Below are 12699 nucleotides of genomic sequence, written 5' to 3' on the forward strand. Positions count from 1 at the left end.
CATTCTATTGTGATGTGTGACTAAGTAGAACAAATAAAAAGAATAGTTCTTAAAAAGAAGGAATAAATTTTACTCTTTTATCTTTTCTCTTGAATGTATACAAACATTTGGATAAGAATGTGAAGGGTAAACATAACCAGCTAGGAAACCCAGTGAGGAGGGCAGAGCCAACTATCCACCACTGCATGGCCTACATACCCTGAGAAGCACACACCCAGGCAGTATTAAATGTTTCAAGATTTTATTAGTGAAAAAGCCTTGTTTAAAGGAAAATGACAAGAGTGCAGGAACAAGTTGGGTAGGTATGAGAAGACAATAGAAGCCCGACCTTCAGTAAAGTTAGAAAAGTTGGGTGAAAGCATCTTACAAAGACGTTTGAGGAAGGTTTCAGGATGTCTTTAAAGCAAATTCAAACTTTGGGGGAGCCCTGATACAAGGTCTAAATTAATACAGCTGATGCATTCAGTCATTTGCTGGGATGAAACCATGGAAGGAAAATCTGGGCACAAATGTGGGGAATGGTTGCACAATGCAGTGCCTGAGGTCCTTCATTGATTACAGTCCCTTGGGTGTATGTTGGCTGCTGATGTCTCCTGGATGACATATGTGGAATATTATTTTAAAATATAAATGAATTTATACCATGTTGAGAGTCTGCATTTGGTTTTAAAAAACACATTGCATATAGAAAAATGGCTTTGCTTTCAAGAAAATCATCTAAAGTGAACTTATAATAAAAATTCAGGGTTTTCAAAATCAGTTTCCTGAGAAAAGCAAGTATAAAAATATGCATTTGTGGCATCTTACCCCAACCAATTTTGCTTTGAAACACTTGAATGGTGTATTGAAATGAATTACAATTTTTAAATGTTTAACAAAGAGGTCTGAGAGAGACCACCTTGAACAAATGACTAATCTCAGCACCACCTATGTTGTGGCAACCTGACACTTTGTCCCTTAATGTGATACTCTATGAAATACAGAGTATTGATGAAAATGGACAAGTAATAAACCAAAATGTGAAAGTAGTTATTTCAGAATGCTGGAATTCTGAGTAATTTTTACTTTATGATCTGATTTTCTGAAATTGCCATGGTTATTTCTCTGTGTTTAATAACCAATTAAAGACTTTACAGAGTCTTTCTCCAGATTATTTAATATTATGAAGACTGTGAGTGTTGATCATGACATATTTTTCTCTCATGTTACCCTAATTCTGGGTGGCAACATGAATCTATGTCACTCTCAAGACCTGAGATTGGCACTTTATCATACTCTCTGTATTGTTTTCAGATGTAGTTTTCATTCATCTATGAAAAATGCCCTTTATTTCTGTGTATATTCCTTAACTCTACTGTCTTTTCGGCTCTGTTTCCACAGTACTTTGTGTATACCTAAATGACAGAGCACACTATCATTTCTCCTTTTAAATAGTGTTTGACAATGTAATATTCAAAGAATATTCAAATAAATTCTCTAGAACATATTCAGTAAAATGAAACAATAAATTAATGACATTTATAATAATAGTTGATGTTGAAGAAAGATATTATCATAATTCATTATTGATATGACTTCTTGTGTAGAAAACCCAGAGAAGTCTACAGGTATGCCATTAGAATCGGCAAGAAACTTTGTAAGTACTGCAAAATCATACAAGAGAAAATCAGTCCCATATAATATCAATAAACAACTAGAAAATACAATTTTAAACTAATTAGGCCATACTATTAGAAAACATTGATAAAAACTGAAGAACAAATCCAAGAAGTTTTTGAAAAACTCATATACAGTGAATAGTAAATGCACTATTGATAGTTTTAAGAGAAACGCAAAGAAATGATGGGATGTGTAACTATGCTGTATGCATATGAAATAATTATATGACAAATGTGTACCATAAATATGTATAGGAAAACTGTATATTTGGAGATTACTATTTCTGAATAATAACCCATATTGCATAGAACATAGGAATAAATCTTACCAAAAGACATTCAAGCCCTCCATACTGGAAACTCCAAGTATGTTCAAATAAATTAAGTAAATTTCTATTTTTTTGGTATCAGTTAACAATTACATTTATCTTCATTTTTTTTAGCAGATTTTCTACTTTGTGTTCAATCACATTTTCTTTCATTTCCCCCCCTTTCTCTTGAGTTTTGTATTTGTTTTTAAAGGTATAACTTCTTATAGTTTCCCATTATGGAATGTTATCTATTATCTTTACAAATATGTCTTGACCTTGTTATTTCTACCCTCTTCTGGCACTAATTTTATATTCATTCCATAAATCAATGACAATTCACTTCAGTAACTGTGCTTCCAAAAGTCAGTCAATAAACAAAAACAATACTTGTACAATTAAAGGTCAACCATTCCTAAATACTTTCATTTATGAAAGTTTGCCAATTCTCAAACTTCATGTTGCTCCAAATGGTACCTAAATGAGAAATTTCTACTTTATTCAAAGAGACTATCTTACAAGTCCAACTCTCTGTTTATATGCAAACAACAAATTTTTCCTTTTGTTTCTGATACAAGAGCATGAAAACTTGGGTATTTTCACCAATTTGGGGGGAAGAAAATCACTACAATTTTCCACAAGAGTCCCAGGGAAAAAAGGTATCTGTGAGTCTTTTTGTTTCATCTTCAAAATCTACTTTAGTTTCACAAAAACAGTTTGAGCTCTGACTTCTTGATGTTATACTTATTAAATACTTTTTATCCAGGATTCCTAAGTAAATAGGTCTTTGCCTAAATCAATTAGATGTTCAGATCAGAAGAGAAGTATTTATAAATATTCTTGAGATTAATCTGCTATTTTTTTTATTGATGCCTATACTCTTCCTGTTTGTAAAACAAACTTTTATGTAGAATAGTCTACATTCACAGAGGAAAAAAACCCCATAAAGGATAGTTTGAAGTTTTCATATCTTCCTTCTTGATTTTTCCCTAATATTAGCAGTACTATGTAAGTATGGCACATTTGTTATAACTAATGAACCTATACTGATATATAGTGATTAATGAAGTATTTAATTTACTAAAAAATCTGTAGTTGTTTTTTCTTTTTTCTTAATCTAACATTCATTTTCTGTCCCAGGATATCATCTAAAATAAATTATGTGTAGTTACCATGTTTTCTTGGCTATGTTAATTATTTCTTATTATTTGGTTGTGTGAAATTGTGTCCCATATGTTTGGTTCAACATTTAATTATGTTTTCCCTGCTGAGTTGGTGAGGGAATAGGTGAGGACATAGACTTGATGAGTCTCCAATTCATGCAAGCCCAAATGACTCATTTTAAATTCATTCATCCAACGTTAATTCACACAAAGATAATTTCTCACATTTTGCATTGTGTTTCTATCAAATCAGGATATTCTCTGAAAAAAAAAAGAATAAATCAAAAAATAGGGCCGCTTTTCTTATTCTGAATTTTACAATCAATGATAGTTGAGATTTTAATTTTAATATTATTGTTACTTCTGCTTAGGTAGGAAACAGACTTATTAAGCATTCATGCTAGAATTTAATGGTTTCCATCTGATGTGCTAACGACTTCATCTACAAGAATGCTGCAGTTATCACAGTGAGTCCCACCTTTATGTATAATTATAATGGACTAAGAAAAGAACATTCATAAAAATGAAAAAAGGAGGACCAGAAGAGTAGAGGACTAGAAAGAGAGGGCGGGATGAAAGGTGGAAAAGGGAGATACTGAGGAGTAAATAAATCGTGTCATGTGCACATATGACTATGTTGAATGAATCCCATTCACGAATAATTATAATGCAGTAATGAAAACAGTTAAAAAGAAAGCTGATGTTTCTTCCAAGAGAATGCTGTCAACAAAAGTATAACTTCCTCACTTAAGTTGATATTTCACCTAAATATTCACTAAATAGAATGACAAGGTTGACAGATTTGCATATTTGAAAATGCATTTAAAACAACTGGAGGGGATGACAAATAAAAGTAATCAATGGTCAACTTTCTTAGATTTGCATCTTGAAACCTCAAAATTAAAGATATGCTCTGTTCTAGACTTTCTAGTGAAAGTCTATATTAAAGATGCTCTAATCAAATTAAGGGAAAATAAAAAAGAATTCACATTTGTTCAAACATATTTAAACCTAGGCTTCTAAAACCCTGTCTCACTCCTTGGATTTGTTTTACTTCTAATAACTAAAAGGAAATAAAATCTTAAATCTTTCTCCTTTGTTCTGCCCCTTACCCTGACTTCTGTAAATGAGCTAAACATCATTTAGTCTGTGTTGTGTGTGTGTGTGTGTGTGTGTGTGTGTGTGTGTGTGCTTCTCCTTTCCTCTAAGTCAAAAGGAAAAGAAGAGTTTCAATATACATATGCCATAAAATTTCCTGGGCCAAATTTGGATCTATACAAGGTGAATTTAAAACTTGGTATGTAGCAAATTCAAATCAATAATTAAAGATTTTCTTAAATTTCAGAAAACACAGAAATTTACTTCATAAGAAGGATTTTGTTAAATGCTACTTAATGAAATAGGTCACAGAATTATTGGTACCCTAGAGGGGAATTATTATAAAGTCATTAGAGTACAAAAATCCAATAGAATATGTAAATGGCATAGGTAATCAGCATTAAAATAAATTAATATGAAGTTAAAAGTCCAGTACTATGTGCAATATAAAGCTATTCCATTAAAGTTAGACAGTTGAGAAATAGTAAATAACAGAGGTTTAATAAATGACTGAACATAGATAAGAAAATGAAAAAACACTGGTTTCCAAAAAGGATACAGAGTAACCCTGTCCTATTTTTGACTTGAGAACTTAGAGAACCTTGCAATAGATAAGCAAAAGAGAACAACTGGGAAACCACTATCTTATAGTTGCTATGGAAAAAGGGAGAAAACTATTTAAAATACAATAAATAATGCTGCTATAAGAAGTGTTACATATAAAATAAATTCTTGCCCTGGCTCTAAGGACCAAAATGTTGTTCTCCATAAATTTAGATGAAAACAAATTTGCTTTCTATCTCTCTCACCAATCTCTGTATCACAAACCATCCAATTCCTTGGAGTTCTAAAAGACCCAGTAGTAGATATTTCTAACAAGTGCTAAGTTCTTTCCTGTCTCCAAATGTCCAACTATTGTATTACAAGCATCATCATTAGAACACTCAACTATTCTGGGGTGCATTTTCTAAAATCAAATAGTGTTTTTGTGAATGAAAATACCATATTAACAGTGTTCTATTTTGGCACACTCCAGAAAACATTTCTATATTCATGGTTAATTTACAGCTGACCTTGACATCCATATGTCAATATAGAAAGCAGTGCAATAAATAACAAAAAATAGGCTCTGGGGTATTAGTATCATGCAGTTTTCTCTGATGATATACTTTTCTTTCTCTAATAAACTTCAAATCTTTTCTGCATATATTTTAATGGAAAGAGATGGTCCTTAGAAGGCCCAAACTTTGCTCCCTCAGTTAAACATTGTAGAATTCATAGTTAACAGCCAATATTCCAGAAATATCCATATCATCTATTAGGAGTTGAATCTTGTCTCCTCAAGACTCAAAAGTTGAAGGGATCTTGGTATCTCAAATTGAGACTGGGTTTGGAGAGAGGGTGTTACATAGTATTTAATGTTAAATAAGGTGGCAGGATGCAGTGGCACATGCCTGCAATTGCAGTGACTCAGGAGACTGAGGAAGAAGGATCTCAAGTTGAAGCCAGCCTGGGCAATTTAGAGAAAACAAGGACTGGAGGCATAGCTCAGTAGTAGAGTTTCCCTGGGTTCAATCCCCTATACCCATCTTTGAAACAAAGTCAAATGAGGTCATTAGGGAGGTCTTTAGTCAAATATTACTCATGTCCTCAAGAGAAGAAGAAGTTAACCTACAGACATACAGAGGAAGACCATGGGAAATGTTGCACAGTCTGCAACAAGGGAGGTTGAGTAGTCGCACTACTCTAAGTGGTAAACAATGGGAAAAGGAATTCCTTCTCTGTGCACCGAGGTCTGAGGAGAAGAACTTTATTGGGGGGAGATGGAGCACTTGTCACAAAGAAAGTTGCTTCTGTCTTTATTGCTTTTAACACTGTCTTTTGCAATTAAGCTAGCCATACACCTTAAAGGTCAAGCCTTGTATAAGTAGTTACTAGCCTATTTGGCAGATTACTGACTAGTAAAAGAAAGTAACAAGCAATTCTGGAATACAGGAGGTGACAGGCTCACAGACCACAGAAGACCTTTTTTACCGACCACAGGAGAAGATCCTGTTCACAGATCACAGGACAGGAGGATGAGGCCCCAGTCTCTGAGTTGCCTGAAAGGCGTGTATCTCTCTGGAAAGAATGCCATGTAGGCCTCCTTCCAGGAAAAGGGGTCCACAGGAAAATAACAGGGAAAGAGAGATATGTTAGAAGAAATCCAACGTTGGTCTCTAACCAAAAACATGATTGCAAATGTCTAACTTTCACTTTTTGGAAAAGATAAATTTGTGCCACCTAAGCTGTGGTCCTTTACCCTGAGCCCTAGTGGACCAAGAAAACACTTTTATCTTCCCTGCCAAGAATAAAAATGTTGTAAAGAGCTGGGTTTCATGTCACATTTACATTATCTCAATTAATGAAGGCTGTATTTAACCCAAGGAAAACATCAGAACTAAGTTATTTAAAATGACTCATTTCACTAGTTATTCATATCATATTGTCTTCAAAACTATTTTATTTTCATTTAGAGGCTACTCTTCCACACAAAGAATGTAAGTTTGTGTTCTCTAAGTTTATTTTCAACTAAATCCATGAGTGAAAAGACAGAATTGCCTAAGCAAAATAGGTACATTACTTTCAGTTTAAAAGTTGGATTGAAAACCATAAGATGACTATGTGAATTGTATTTTCAATTTAACCTTTTTAACATTTTAATATATATGCTACATATCACTTGCTTAACATTTTAGTATTGATATAGCCCTTCATATTTTTATAATATATATGATCACTGTTTCATTCAATGGTACTGGTAAAATATGCTATACATAATTTTTGTTAGTAGGTCAGTGACCTAAGACTATAATTCACAAGCTACATTGTGATTATTAGTTTATTCTAAGGAATTAGTTGTGTCACTCACTATTTTTACCATCTTAGGAAAAGTACCCCACTCTTCATTTCTTAAACTCCCCATTTAAAGATATAATGACAAGCGTGGTACTCAACTTAACAGAACTGTTATAAGACAAGATAATTCACAATAGGCCGAATACCCCAAGAGTGCTTGATACTCTTTAATGAATTAAATAAACTAATCATTATCAAGATAATTTTCATCTTTAGCATCAGTAGCAAAGCAAACATTCAACTTTGCATTTTATCTCAATTAAATTATGTAAAAAATAATAAAATTTAAAATTGAACACATTTCCAATCTTACCTATTTTTCTTATTTTCTTTTTAAAAATGTTAATTAAGATTCCTCCCAGTCTATTTTGTAAGCACATACACACACATACACACTTTCACCTAAACATGCATGCATCCACATGCATGTACTGTAAATTTTAATGTTGGGGAAAGAAGATTGGAGCATTTAAAAATATGATTTTGGACATGTCTTTTTTTGATTGGTTCAAAAATACTTTCATAGTACAAGAGCACAATCCTTATGACTTAGTGCAAAATTGTGAAATCTTTTGTAATACATCAATAAAGTATTGTGAAGGACTGACAGGGTCTAATTTCTGTAATGGAACGATAGGTATTCAGGTTCTGGAACATGGTTGTGCCTATGTGGAGATAAAATGTGAATTCTAAAGCCAGAGCAGGGGCCAATATTTAGTTGAAAATTGCCTTACATATTGTAATGCATGAAACCATTTTAAATTTGGGGGAGAGTAAATAGCAGTGGAGATGTTCTCAGGCTTACTGTCATGCTAAATCTCCCTGTTGGTACAAATGAACTAAGGGAAAACAAAATGAGAAAAAGAATGGTATGAACTTTCTGCATTTTAATAATTCCTATCATTGGATAAAAAGTCTTTTTCATATGTATTATTTTTGTTTTAAACTTGGAATTAGTTGTACAAGTTTGCTCTTTTATTGTGATTGATATCAATAGATACATAATGAAATAAATATATTATTTCCAATTCTTTGCAGAGAACAACTTTATCTAGGTCAAGTTATCAGTTTAATAATAATTGTAATTAGAAAAGTTCCATGTAAGAAAAATTTAGTTATCTAGTAATTTCAAGTATGATTATCTCCTTCTTAGAACTTTTTTCCCTTTTTTTTTTCTTTTTTGTGTTTCTCCCCCTTTTACTCCTTTTTCTAACTTTAACTTAGACCTAGCAAGAATTTTATATGTTGTTGCACAGACTGTGACAAAAGCATTTTATAAGTATTAGCCATGTCACAGAACAATTTATCTCTGTCCTGTGGTTAGGACTGCAACCTGTCCTCTGCTGCAGATTGGTATCCGAGTGTCTATTCTGGAAAATCAAGGACTCAGGCAACATGACTTGGGAAAAGTCTCAAAACTGTGATAAGTTTCTCACTGAAATCTTTTTACTAGGTCTTAAAATGAGTTAGTCTGCCTAATTAAATCCTATTATTCAAGATTCAAATGAGTCAACTGCACATATCCAAAAACTCAGAAATTAGTGGAGATTCCAATCCTTTTATAAAACAGGACAGATGATTTCATAACTCAATAACACATCTGGACAAATATGTATGCCTGACTAAAAACAAACATTGTTAAAACATGACTTTTCTTTCTTTCTTTTTTGTTGTTGAGTCTGGAAGAAGTGTGTGGAATCAAGCTCTTTCACTCTAAAGCAGATGAAGGACATTAGACATCATTTTCACATGGGAGCATATGTAGCTATAAATACAATGCATGCACATTTGCAGATGGGCAGATGGATTATGTTATTTTAAAAATGTTTGATGGGTCCCTTCAGTTATTAATAGAATCCCAAAGCTATGTTTCCATAATTACATAAGCTGCAGTACACTTACAAGAATATGGATCTACAAGCATTCAATACGTGTTGTAAGCCTTTATACAAACTATTACAAATATGAATGACAAAAAAGTCTGACTATTAATACCAAGACACACCTCCTTGATGCCAGAATATGGAGACAAAACTCATCCCAAAAATGTTTTGCATAGAAATTACTCCATGATAAGAGCCTGAAGGAAGATTTTTAATTTTTTCAACCTTATTTTCTGTAAGTATAAAATAAGGATCATTATCAATCATTAGATGAATGAGTTAAAGTTCATAACACTGATTCTTCGGGTGCTTTAATGGAAAGGGTTACTGCATAAGAAACTGAGAAAATAAAGGAGAGGCAAAGATATCACCAACAACTCAACCCCCTAAACCAATGCCATTACTTTGGATGATTTCCTTTTGTGGGAGACTTTTTATTTTTAGGGGTCATTTAGTGGTGGTTATTGTGTTAGGTTGTGAGGGCAGAAACTGACCCTCAGTACCTATCATTGTCAATGACAATAGATAGGTTTTACATTAATGAATCAGTCAATACCTTGGAGCTAATATGTGTTTTTTTTCCATGTTTTTATCTAGTAATACAATTTTGGAGACTCTCAAATAGCCTGGAATGTTCTTTTTAAAACATTTTAATGTAGCTTTTCAATAACAATATAGATTTTTTGCAAAAAAAATAGTTTATTTACCAAGAATGGCGATATAAGCCAGTTTGAAAATAGCATCTATCATTTTCTGGAATTCAATTGTGGTTTAGTAATTTACACCTTTTTCCCATCTGGAGATGACATGTTGTTGATTTCATGGCTGAATAACTTGAGAAGACTACTTCACTTCACTTCACTTCATCTAGTTATGTTAGTTCTTATTTTCCTTCGTATTGATGCTCTTGACCTTTCCCCAAAATAATCTAAACTCTCACTTCTATGTGTAAATGTAATGGTCATATAATCAGTCTTAAATTATATGGAACACTGTGGTGTAGTATAGCCCTTCTTTATTATCGGTCATTCAACTGTTGTACCATTTTTCTTTTCAATAACAAATTACAAATTTAGAATATTTATTTTGTTAATACAGTTTTTACTACATGAAATCAATGAAGACATGAAATGATTTTCAAGTTCACTCTTTTATTGTGTGACAATGCCAAGAAGGTACTGTACACTTAATTATAGCATGTTAATATCATAGTCAAAATACATTTTACTGTCATGTGTAAGTATAAAGATCAAATAAAAAGAAAGTGAAACTCTCAGCTTGATCAAGGATTATATCCTGTCTCCTTCTCATGGACACCACACCACCCATATGCTGTACCTACAATTTTTCAGCAAAGCCATTTCTTCAGTTCATGATTACCACTTACATTCCATCATCCTCATGGACATTTGCCTACACCCATTACTGCAAAAGCTCAAGAGGATGCTTGCTAATATTTAATTCAGTATTTTTTAAATTTAAAAATTGGGGATTATTTCCACATTATTGAGTAGGGGAAAAGTTTCATATCTATAAGAAAGATATTTTTCTAATATCAAATTTCAGTGATCTGAATTATTCTCGAGGGATATCTACTTCTATGAAACATACTTCAAAACCTATGTGGAAAGATACATAGCTAAGGACTATCAGCATTGCTTTTCTTTTTTTTTTTTTTTTTTCACTTGAGACATCAATTGTATTTGCAGGGTATTGGGGAGACAGTGGAATGAGAGATAAAAAAAACAAAAACAACAACAAAAAAAATGGGGGAGTGAGACACCAGATGTGGCAGTTGCCAGGATGCCCTAGAACTCCTCGCTCTCATCTTTGCCATCCATAGACTCCGAGCCCACTTCTTCATAATCCTTTTCCAGGGCATCCAGGTCCTCTCGAGCCTCGGAGAACTCTCCTTCCTCCATGCCCTCACCTACATACCTACATACCACTGCACAAATGCCTGCTTGGCATACATCAGGTCAAACTTGTGGTTGAGGTGGGCCCTGGCCTCAGCGATGGCTGTGGTGTTGCTTAGCATGCACACTGCCCGCTGCAGCTTGGCTAGGTCACCCCCAGGCACCACTGTGGGGGGCTGGTATTTGATGATAGCCTTGAAACCTGTAGGACACCAGTCCACAAACTGGATGGTGTGCTTGGTCTTGATGGAGGCAATGGCGGCACTCACATCTTTGGGCACCATGTCTCCACAGTACAGCACATGGCAGGCTATGTACTTGTCGTGGTGAGGGTCACACTTGACCATCTGATTGGAGGGTTCAAAGCAGGCACCAGTGATCTCCGACACTGAGAGCTGCTCATGATAGGCCTCCTCAGCTGAAACAATGGGCGAGTAGGTCACCAGGGGAAAGTGGATGCGGGGATAGGGCACCAGATTGGTCTGGAATTCCGTGAGGTCCATGTTGAGGGCACCATCAAAATGCAGGGAGGCAGTGATGGAGGACACAATCTGGCCAATGAGCCGGTTGAGGTTGGTGTAGGTTGGGCACTTGATGTCCAGGTTATGGCGGCAGATACTATAGATGGCCTCATTGTCTACCATAAAGGCACAGTCTGAGTGCTCCAGGGTGGTGTGGGTGGTCAAGATAGAATTATAGGGCTCTACAACCACTATGGACACTTGGGGGACTGGGTAGATAGCAAATTCCAACTTGGACTTCTTGCCATAGTCAATAGAAAGCTGCTCCAACAGCAGTCAGGTAAAGCCCAAGTCAGTGCCGCCTCCAAAGCTGTGGAAGATTGAAAGCTCTGGAGTCTAGTGCACTGGTCTGTCAGTTTTTGGATTCTTTCCAGTACCAGATTGATGATCTCCTTCCCCACAGTATAGGGACCATGGGCATAGTTGTTTGCAGCGTCTTCCTTGCCAGATATCAGCTGTTCAGGGTGAAAGAGCTGCCTGAAATGCCAGTTCTTACCTCATCTATGACAGCAGTCTCCAGGTCCACAAAGACAGTCTGGGGCACATGCTTGCCAGCCTGTCTCAATGAAGAAGGTGTTGAGGGAGTCATCATCACTCCCCAGGGTCCTGTTGCTGGGCATGGTGCCATCAGGCTGGATGTTGTGCTCCAGGCAGTAGAGCTCCCAACAGGCATCGCCCATCTGTGCCCTGGCCTGGCCCTACATGAATGGAGATGCTCTCACGCATGGCTGCTCCGACAGGTAAAGCTTGTGGAGAGTGGCTGACTGCACACGTGTTAGAGTCTCCAGCTATACCATGAATCCACAGCATCGCTTTTCTTATAGCTTTCTCTGATAAGAAGATAATAAGTGGTTTCTAACCCATTTTCTGCTCTGATTGACATTATATTGTGCCCTTAATACTCAGTGGTGGCCAGCTAAGGTTCATGATACACGATCCCTGTCATATGTAACATCGCATTCTTTCCTTGTTGGAAAGAAGTATTAGATATGTTATTTATTTATAGTCTCTAGCACTTGCTTTTAACTACTGCATAGACTGAGTTATCTGACCACATGAGGAAGCTTCTGTAGAGTTTATAGAGTAGTCTTTTCAAATAGATGACCAGCCGGGTGCAGTAGCACCTAGTTGTAATCCAAGCAGTTGGGGAGTCTGAGGCAGGAGGATTAAAAGTTTGAGGCCATCATCAGCAACTTAGCAAGGTCCTCAGCAACTTAGTGAGACCCTATCTCAAAATAAAAACTAAAATTGGCT

At 35.2% G+C, this 12699-nt stretch overlaps 1 pseudogene; it reads right to left on the reverse strand.

Moving 5' to 3' along the window:
* Positions 1 to 10816: 10816 nt before the first annotated feature.
* Positions 10817 to 12171, reverse strand: LOC124974210 (tubulin alpha-8 chain-like; annotated as a pseudogene).
* Between the last annotated feature and the right edge of the window lie 528 nt (positions 12172 to 12699).

This window comes from Sciurus carolinensis, unplaced genomic scaffold, assembly GCF_902686445.1.
Source record: "Sciurus carolinensis unplaced genomic scaffold, mSciCar1.2, whole genome shotgun sequence".
NCBI classification, from domain to species: domain Eukaryota; kingdom Metazoa; phylum Chordata; class Mammalia; order Rodentia; family Sciuridae; genus Sciurus; species Sciurus carolinensis.